Source organism: Tupaia chinensis, unplaced genomic scaffold (assembly GCF_000334495.1).
Source record: "Tupaia chinensis unplaced genomic scaffold, TupChi_1.0 Scaffold000365_1, whole genome shotgun sequence".
In the NCBI taxonomy this organism is placed as follows: domain Eukaryota; kingdom Metazoa; phylum Chordata; class Mammalia; order Scandentia; family Tupaiidae; genus Tupaia; species Tupaia belangeri.
The window spans coordinates 2185980-2195068 of record NW_006159862.1 but is presented as its reverse complement, the minus strand read 5'-3'; the positions used below and the strand labels follow the sequence as shown (position 1 = coordinate 2195068).

Sequence of the window (9089 nt, the reverse complement as noted above, 5' to 3'; positions counted from 1 at the left end):
TATTCTTTTATCTGGCAGTCTCCACCTCTGTCTTTTTCCAGGGTTGCTCCCTCCAATTTTGCCCACTGATGTTCATCGGAAGTGTACGGGGAGGTTTGGGGGAGGCTGGTGAGTGGCAACATTTTAGCCACAGCAGTCCGGGCCTGATTGGCAACAGCCTTGGCTATCTGGTCTGCCAGCTGATTTCTCAAGACAATGAGGTCTTCCCCCCTCTAGTGTCCCCTACAGTGGACGATAGCCCCTTCTTTAGGCTCCCACACAGCCTCTAATAACTGGCAAATTTCCTCCTTGTTTTTGACTGTTTTGCCCTCTGCCAAGAGGAGTCCTCTCTCTTGGTATAAAGCACCATGAACATGCATGTTAGCAAACGCATAGCTTGAGTGTGTGTAGGTGTTTACCCTCTGACCCTTAAAGCTTAGATTAATGCTTAGAGTTCAGCCCGCTGAGCAGACCATCCTTGGGGAAGTGCCCCAGCCTCAGTCACTGTGTCCTGGGAGGTAACTGCATAGCTAGCATTCTTTATGTAGCTGCTTCCATCAGTGAAGAGAGTAAGATTGGGGGCCTTCAGTGGTGTGTCCACAAGGTCAAGACACCCAGAAAAAACCTCACCACGGGCTTCTTCATAATTGTGGTCAGGAGGTCCCAGTGTGGCCGGGAGGAATCTAGCAGGGTTGAGGGTCTGCGCAGTCTGGAGTCTAATTCGGGAGTTTCAAATCAATAGGCCCTGCTAGTGGGCCATCCGAGAGCTGGCTTGCCACTTCTATCTCCTTGTGTTCATCAGTGTGGTCACTGAATAGGGGACCGAGCCTTGATAACTTGACCTAAGGTTAATTTGTCTGCCTGTTTAATCATTTCAACAGTGGCAGCGAGAGCTCATAGGCAAGGGGGCCATCCGGATGCCACTGGATCTAGTCTTTTAGACAGGTAGGCAAGAGGCCCCTCCCAAGGCCCAATGGACTGAGTCAGGACTCCCAATGCTGTCTGGCTTTTTTCACATACAAATAGGTTGAATTCCCTAGTGGCATCCGGGAGTCCTGAAGTCGGGGCTTTCCTGAGGCTTGACCTCAGATCCTGGAAAGCCTGCTCTTGGTGGGGTCCCCATACAAAGAGAGCTTCCTCTGAGCCTTTTAATAACTCATACAGTGGCTTAGCCTTTTCAGCAAACCTTGGGATCCAGATTCTGCAGAATCCTGCAACTCCTAGGAACTCACGTCGCTGCTTTTGGGTTGTGGGCTGGGGCGTCCACATACTACTTGTTTTCGTTCATGTCCAAGGACCCGATGTCCTTCAGTCAGAATGAATCCCCAAAATCACACCTTGGTGTGGCAGCTCTGGGCCTTTTTCCCTGAGACTTTGTGCCCAGCCTGGGACAGAAGCTGGAGCAGTGTTCAAGTTCCCTTCCAGCAATTTTCTCATGTCGCTCCAGCGAGCAGAAGGTCATCGACATATTGGAGGAGAGTACACCCAGTTTCCTGACTGCGGAAATCCTCTAAATCAGCAGTAAGTGCTTCTCCAAACAAAGTTGGGGACTATTTGAAGCCCCGGGGGACCCTGGACCACATGTACTCTGTTTTCTTTTGGGTGTCTGGATGTTCCCGTTCAAAGGCAAGTAATGGTTGGCTGACAGCTGCCAGCCACAGGCAAAAGAAAGTGTCCCTGAGATCCAGCCAAGTGAGCCATTCTGCGTCTACTGGGAGGGCACTCAGCAAAGTATATGGGATGGGCTCGGTGCGATGTAACATCACCGTGGCGGCATTCACAGCTCGTAAGTCCTGAACTGGCCGATAATCGCCAGAGGCACCCTTTTTCACGGGGAGGAAGGGAGTGTTCCAGGGAGACTGGCACTCGACCAGGATCCCAGCTTCTCTGATTCGGTCAATGAGTTTCTTTATAGCCAGTCTAGGGTCCTGGCGGAGGGGCACAGGCTGTGCCTGAGGTGTGTGTTCGACCACTATAGGTGGGTGGTTGATTGCTATTCCTGGTGGGTTCCCCTCCACCCAGACTGCAGGGAAGTATCTAACAAGTGAAGACAGTGCTTCGTCATCTCCACGGGGTGTCTCGGCAGCGAACATTCGCCATTCTTCAGCCTGGGGTGTTGCCACAGCCAGGATTTTGATGGGGCTGATAGTTAAAGCAATTGAGCCAAAGATGAGTCAAAGCTGATTTGTGCTTTGAACTTAGTTTGCAGGTCTCCCCAGCCGTGGAACTGGACAGTCTGGCAGGTACAAGAACTTGTGAGTAACCAAGCGTCCTCCTAACTGACAGCTTCTAGCCTGTAAGAAGGGCCGAATTTGGGTGTTTCCAGTAGCTTTCCAGACTGATGGGGGAGCCAGGGGCTGAGTTACTAAGGAATGTTCAGTGCCCGTGTCTACCGTAAATGTCATTGGTTGGCCCCCTACTCTGGCATTGACCAAGGGCTCCTGGGGGCCCAGGATCAAGGAGCTCGGTTGGTCCTATTCCAATCCCATCATGTCCAGGAGGTCATCTGGGGGCGTACTTATTCCTCCACACCGCAGTGCCCATCCCTGGTTGGTGGGGAGGCACCCTGGGATCGGTGGCTCAAAGGGCCAGTCTGATTTTCGTTTCCCAACCAACACACCAAATGTTGCGGAAAACCAGACAGCTGGGGAACAAAAAGGCAGCACTCTGGACAGACAGGGGCAACTCTTTAACTCACCAGCGGGCATGGAGGAGTTAACACTCAGAATCTCTGGCCACGCTTGGGGGTTGAGCAGTCTTTTACTGGGAAGTTTGGGGACAGGTGGTTTCCAGCAGGCTAAGGGGTTGCCTATCAGGGAGTCACAGCCCATGAGGAAGATGCAGCCCAGAGTTTGTTCTCAGGAAGAAAAGGTCAGAAAAGTGGGGTGCTGGGACCAGCATTTAGCATAATGGCTATGACGCTGGACTCCCACATAGTCGACCGTGGTTCGAGTCCCGGAGCCAGTGGCTTAAACTCACGCCAGGTGCGTGTGTGTGCGTGCCCAAGATCCCAAGAGGAGAATGGAGGAGAAGGGATTGCGGCGTGACCATCCCCCCTGGGGGGTGATTTCTCGCTTTCTGTCTCTCTTTCTCTCTTTCTGTCTGGCGAGCGCATGCGCCCTATAGCAAAAACCTCTCCAAAAAAAAAAAAAAAAAAAGGAAAGAAAAAAAAAAGCAGGGTGTTGGACTTCTCAAGGTCTCAGATTGTTTTATCACTTCAGAGGGGGAGAGGCAGAGGCAGTGAGTTCACAGAGACACAGAAGCCTGGGATGGCCATGGTCAGCCTTGGGCTATTGTGAGTTCTGGGCCCAGCCACATCAATCTTTTGTATGCTTTTTGTATGGATAGAATTATATCGTTCTAATGTAGGGTCTGATGATATCTGCTGTAAAACACATACTCTGTGGTGCCACAACACACCACGGGACATCTGCCTTTAACCACCTTGCTTATCACCCAATAGCACGTAATGACCTGGGAACAGAACTCTGCTGCAGCTAAGTAACGAGTGCTGTGAAGGCCTCATAAACAAAGGGCGGGGCAGGGCAGCGCTGGGTAGGCCCTTGGTTGCTAGGGGCTTTTGCTTATGTGGCAGAGCCTGCCATAATGGCTCAGCACCCTACTGGCTTGGGCCGCTGTGCCCAAAGCCTTCCCTTGTCATGTCCCGGCTATGCCTCTGGACATGGTACTTCCTCACGTTGCAACCATTGTGGTTGCTGATCCAACAGGTCAATCTTCAGACTGGGCCAAAGTCCCAGACAGGTGACGTCTATCTCCCAGGGGCCGACTGAGTCCTGGTCTTTTCACCCCTCCCATCATCCACCCAAATCACCCCATATTCTTAAACCCCCAGCAGACCCTGGGGATTTGACTACTGGAAGCCTTCTGGTCCTGCTCAGATGTCGGCCCACCAGGTCTTCCTCATAAGTTGGGTGAAACTTTGGCTCCATTCATGGACATGGATTCAGCTCAAGAGCTGCCCCCAGGGCCAGATTGGCTTGCTATGCCACATCAGGAAGTTCGTGACAAGTTCACCCGGCAAGAAAGACTCCCAAAGGTGTTGCCGCTAATAGACTGGGGTCAGAACCAACATCAGGATGCAGATCACCAGTGGTTTGAAATACCTGTTCCGTCTCTGGATAGTCGGAGCACAAAAACAGCAAAGTTTGTTTCATCCTCGAATCTGAAAAAGATTCTGGCTCAGCACCGTCGCTTTGCCAAGGTTGTGGTTGGATCTCCAGACCAATTTGTATCCGTACCTCAGCATCGAAGACCTACCTTGCATGATGATTATCTAGAGCCAAGCACCGACACAACTTTTTCTGGCAGCAATTACAGGTGGACTCGGATGAGTTTCCAGAGTCGTCCGAGCAAGTTGAAACTTCACAATTCCAGCTAGAAACCAAGACTCAAAATCCTGAGAAGGACCAGATCTCTTCACCCCAGAAAGATGCTCCAGCTTCACCTCCACAGCCCCTTCAAGAGGTTGAACCTTCAACCCAGCAGGAAGCCCCAACTCAGCAACCACTTGCTACTGAAGATGATGTAGCTCAGCCCTCGTTCCATGTATGGGTCTGAATGAAGCTCAGCACTTGCACTTCCTAGTGTCACAGGTAAACCTGTGGCTCTGGAGCTTGGGATATCTAGAGAGGCAGGGAACGGGGTTGAACCTACTCCAAGCCAGGAGCAGGCCCCAGCTCAGCCTCCAGAGGGCCTTGAGGGGGTGGAAGCTGTAATCCAACAGAAGGCCCCAGCTCTGCTTCCAGACCTTCCTCTGGAGGCTGAACCTCTCTCTGAGCAGGAGCAGCAGGCTGAGTCTCCTGAGGAGGCTGAAACTTCAGTCCTGCAGCAGGCCTCATCTCGGTCTCCACAGAATAATAAACCCGTCGTTAGACCTCCAGGTCACAGTCAAGCTCAGCATTCAGTCCTGCCAATGTCCTTAAACCTGCGGGTCCGGAGCTTACCACAATACAGTGCTGGTGTGGTGGGAACTTCTTCAATCCACCACGAGGCTGTATCTCAGCCCTTAGTGCCAATTAATGATGAAGAACTTTCTGGAACCCAGCATGAAGCCCCAACTCTGGCTCCAAAGCCAGAGGTACTTCAACTTTTACCAGTTAAACAGGAGGCTGTAACTCAATCTCCAGAACCTGCTAGGGATGAAAACCCTTATCCAACCCAGCAAGAGGCCACAGCTGAGCAATCACAGGCTCCTGAGGAGGATGAAGCTTCTCTAATCGAAACTTCTGTAGCGGAGCAGGAAGCCCCAGTCCAACTTTCACAGACCTTACTGAGGTCAAGCCCTTTGTAAGTCATCAGGAGGCCCCAGTTCAGCTTCCACCGTCTCCTATGGAATATACTGAGTATCCTTTCCTTAGAGATAACATTTTCACCTCTACCTCCACGTAAAATTCAGCATACCGTTTTGCTTAACACCGTAGTTAAACATGTGGCACTGGGGCTGGTAACTCCAGAACCCACTACGGAGGGTGAATATTCTCCAGTCCAGCAGAAGACCTTATTCAGCCTCTAGTTGCCACTGGGCAGGTTGAATTTCCTCCAACCCAGTCTAATCCTCTTCCCCAGCCTCCAGAACCCTGTATAAAGTTTGAATCTTTTCCAGCCCATCAAGAGGCCATAGCTCAGACTCCAGATACCTTTAAAAAGGTAGAAACTTCTCCAGACCAGGTGGCAGAGCCTTTTTCAGCCTATCAAGAGGCCCCTCCTCAGCTTCTAAAGCCTCCTAATGAGGTAAAACCCTCTTCAGCCAAGCAGGCGGCCCTTGCTCAGTCTCCAGAGTCCCCTATGATGGTAAAACCTTCTTCGGCTCAGCAGATGGCCCCATCTCTACTTCCAGAGCTCCCTGAGGAGGTGGAACCACTTCCAACCTGCAGGAGGTCACAGTTCCTCCTCCAGAGCCACTTAATAGGGTGAAATCTGCTCCAATCAAGCAAACGGCCCCGACTCAACTTTCAGAGCCACGTTAGGTGGTTGCAGCTGAGAGTCCAGCATTTGTGAGGTGACAGTTCCAACATCAGGTCAGGATGAGACTCAGTCTCCAACACTGGATTTCAGCCTTTGGATCTGATGCTTACCATAACTCATGAACCCACTGTAAGGGTTGAACAGTCTACAACCTTGAAGAGTACAACTCGACCTCCAAACCAGGTGAAGACTCAGTATCCAAACCTGAATGAAGTCACAGTTCAACCTGTGGATGTGGAAATCACAATAACTTCACAGCCTACTACAGAGGATGAACTTGCTCCAACCCTGCAGGAGACCCCAACTGGAACTCCTACAGAAGTTTTTGTACCTCGACCCCCGGTATATCAGGAGCTGACAGTTCCAATAACACCAAGTTGGGGTCAATCTCAGTATCCTACATGACCTGGAGTCACACCTCAACATTTGGACCTGGGACTTACAGTTACTCCAGAACTCAACATGGAGGCTGAACATTCTACAGGTTTGGAGGAAACTACGGCTCCTCCAAAGTACCCTGAGGCGGCACGTCCACATTCAGGTGGGGTTCAGGTTCAGAATCCAAACTTGACTGAAGTCACCATAACTCTACAACCTACTACAGAGGATGAACTTGCTCCAACCATGCAGGAGAACCCAACTGAAACTCCTACAGAAGTTTTTGTACCTCAACCCCCGGTATATCAGGAGCTGACCATTCCAATAACACCAAGTTGGGGTCAGTCTCAGTATCTAACATCACCTGGAGTCACACCTGAACATTTGGACCTGGGACTTACAGTTACTCCAGAACTCAACATGGAGGCTGAACATTCTACAGGTTTGAAGGTAACTACGGCTCCTCCAAAGTACCCTGAGGTGGCACATCCACATTCAGGTGGGGTTCAGGTTCAGAATCCAAACCTGACTGAAGTCACCAGAACTCCACAACCTACTACAGAGGATGAACTTTCTCCAGCCATGCAGGAGACCCCACCTCAACTTCCAGAGCCTCCTACGGAAGTTACTGTAACTCAACCCCCAGTAAATCAGGAGGTAACAGTTCCAACAACACCAAGTCAGGACCAATCCCAGTATCTAATCTCACCCAGTGTCACAACTACACATTTGGACCTGGGACTTACCATAAGTCCAGAATCCAGTACCTTCTCCAGTCAGGCAAGACACCCTAACACAGCCTTCAGAGCCATCTAAGGAGTCTGAATCTCAGCCTCCAGCATATTATGAAACAATAGTCCCAACCTCAGCTCAAGATCAATTGCAGCATTCAGCACCTTCCATCATCACAGTTCAACCTTTTGACCTAGCGCTTACTATAACTCCAGAATCTACTCTGGAAGTTGAACATCCTCCAGCCATGAAGAAGATTGTAGCTGCATGTCTAGGTTAGGTTCATACCCAGCCTCCAAACCTGCCTCAAGTCACAGTTCAACCTTTGGACCTGGAACATACCATAATTTCAGAATCTATTGCACAGGTTAAACCTTCTCCAACTGTGCAGGACACCCGAACTCAGCCTCTAGAGTCATCTAAGGAGGTTGTATCTCAATCTCCAGTATATTATGAAATACTCCCAACATCAGCTCAAGATCAAGCTCAGCATCCAGTGTCGTCCAGTGCCACACTTCAACCTTTGGGCCTAGTGGTTACCATATCTGCAGAGATTAAACATCCTACAACCCTGTCCAAGACTGTAGCTCCATATCTACACCAGGTTCAGACTCAGCATCCAACCCTACGTCAAGAGACACCTCAACCTTTGAATCTGGAAATTAGCATATATCAGCCACCCCAGTCTTCTGAGTCAGTCAGTCTGTCTTCAGAAACTCTGACGATGACTTCTCAAATGGATTTAAATGTGCAACCAGAAGTGATCACCACCGTGAACGCCGACCTGTGTGATCTCTGTAGCTGCATAAATGAGACATTTTCATGTGTGGGTCTCACCTCGAAGCAGAAGCTCCAGCATGTGCCTGTGCCAGACCCCAGCATTCACAATGACACCTTCGCCATCTTGTAAGAATCGCCCTTCCTCATTTGTTCTCATCCCGCCTGACCGGGCAGCAATTTCCTCTCCGCCTTCCTGGCCCGTCCTCATCTCCCCAACCTATGTTGACTGACTTTCTGTTTTTACCGTTTGCTCTTCATGCTCCTTACCGCTGTGCCTTCTCCCGTCTTTTTCCTGTGATTGCCCTTAGTCTTTCTCCATTTTTATTCAGCTCATGACATTGTTGCTCAACAACCTCTGTCCTCCCATGTTAGCTTTACAGCTGCATCTCCCTCTCCCCATCTCAGTGATAATACCACAAAGGGGGCTAAGAGTGGGTTCTGGACTCAAATTGCCTCCAGGAGTTGGAACCCATGCACGTCATTTATTAGTTTTGTGACTCTGGGCAAGTTATTTAACTCGTTGACTCAATTTCCTTATTGATAAAATGGGGAGTATGATAGTTACCATTCCATAGGATTGTTGTGAACTTCAGATGAGTGAGCATATGTAATTCGTAATCACTGTCTGCTTACGTACGAAAGTTAGCTGTCAATATTGTTATTATTCAGCCCCTCAGTTATATCCAGAACCCATCTTTGCCCCTGGTTTTCTATATATAGCACCCACTTTGACTCCAGAGATAAGTGCTGAGAGCCACGGATGGATGACATGTCTCTAGAATGTGAAGATGATAGGGGTGAAAAGGAGAGTAGGCATGAAACGGGGAGAGGGGTGACACCTAATTAAGTAAAAAGGGATGTAGACCAGGGGCACTGTAACTCCTCAGAATCTGTAAGGACTGCAATGTGGTGGTGAGGGAAAGCTAGATAAGATAAAACTTCACTGGGGCTTTCAAGAGTGCCCTTGAGGGACCAGCAGTTAGCGTAATGGCTATGTCGCTGGACTCCCACGTAGTCGACCGCGGTTTGAGTCCCGGACCCGGTGGCTTAAACACGCCGAGCACGTGTGCGTACGTGCCCAAGATCCCGAGAGGAGAATGGAGGAGAAGGGATTGTGGCGTGACCATCCCCCCTGGGGGGTGATTTCTCGCTTTCTGTCTCTCTGTCTCTCTCTGTCTGGTGAGCGCACGCACCCTAAAGCAAAAATCTCTCTCTCAAAAAAAAAAAAAAAAAAA

At 50.1% G+C, this 9089-nt stretch overlaps 1 pseudogene; it reads left to right on the top strand.

Annotated features, from left to right (window-relative positions):
* Positions 1-3649: 3649 nt before the first annotated feature.
* Positions 3650-9089, top strand: part of LOC102491742 (leucine-rich repeat-containing protein 37B-like) — a 36198-nt pseudogene continuing 30758 nt past the window's right edge.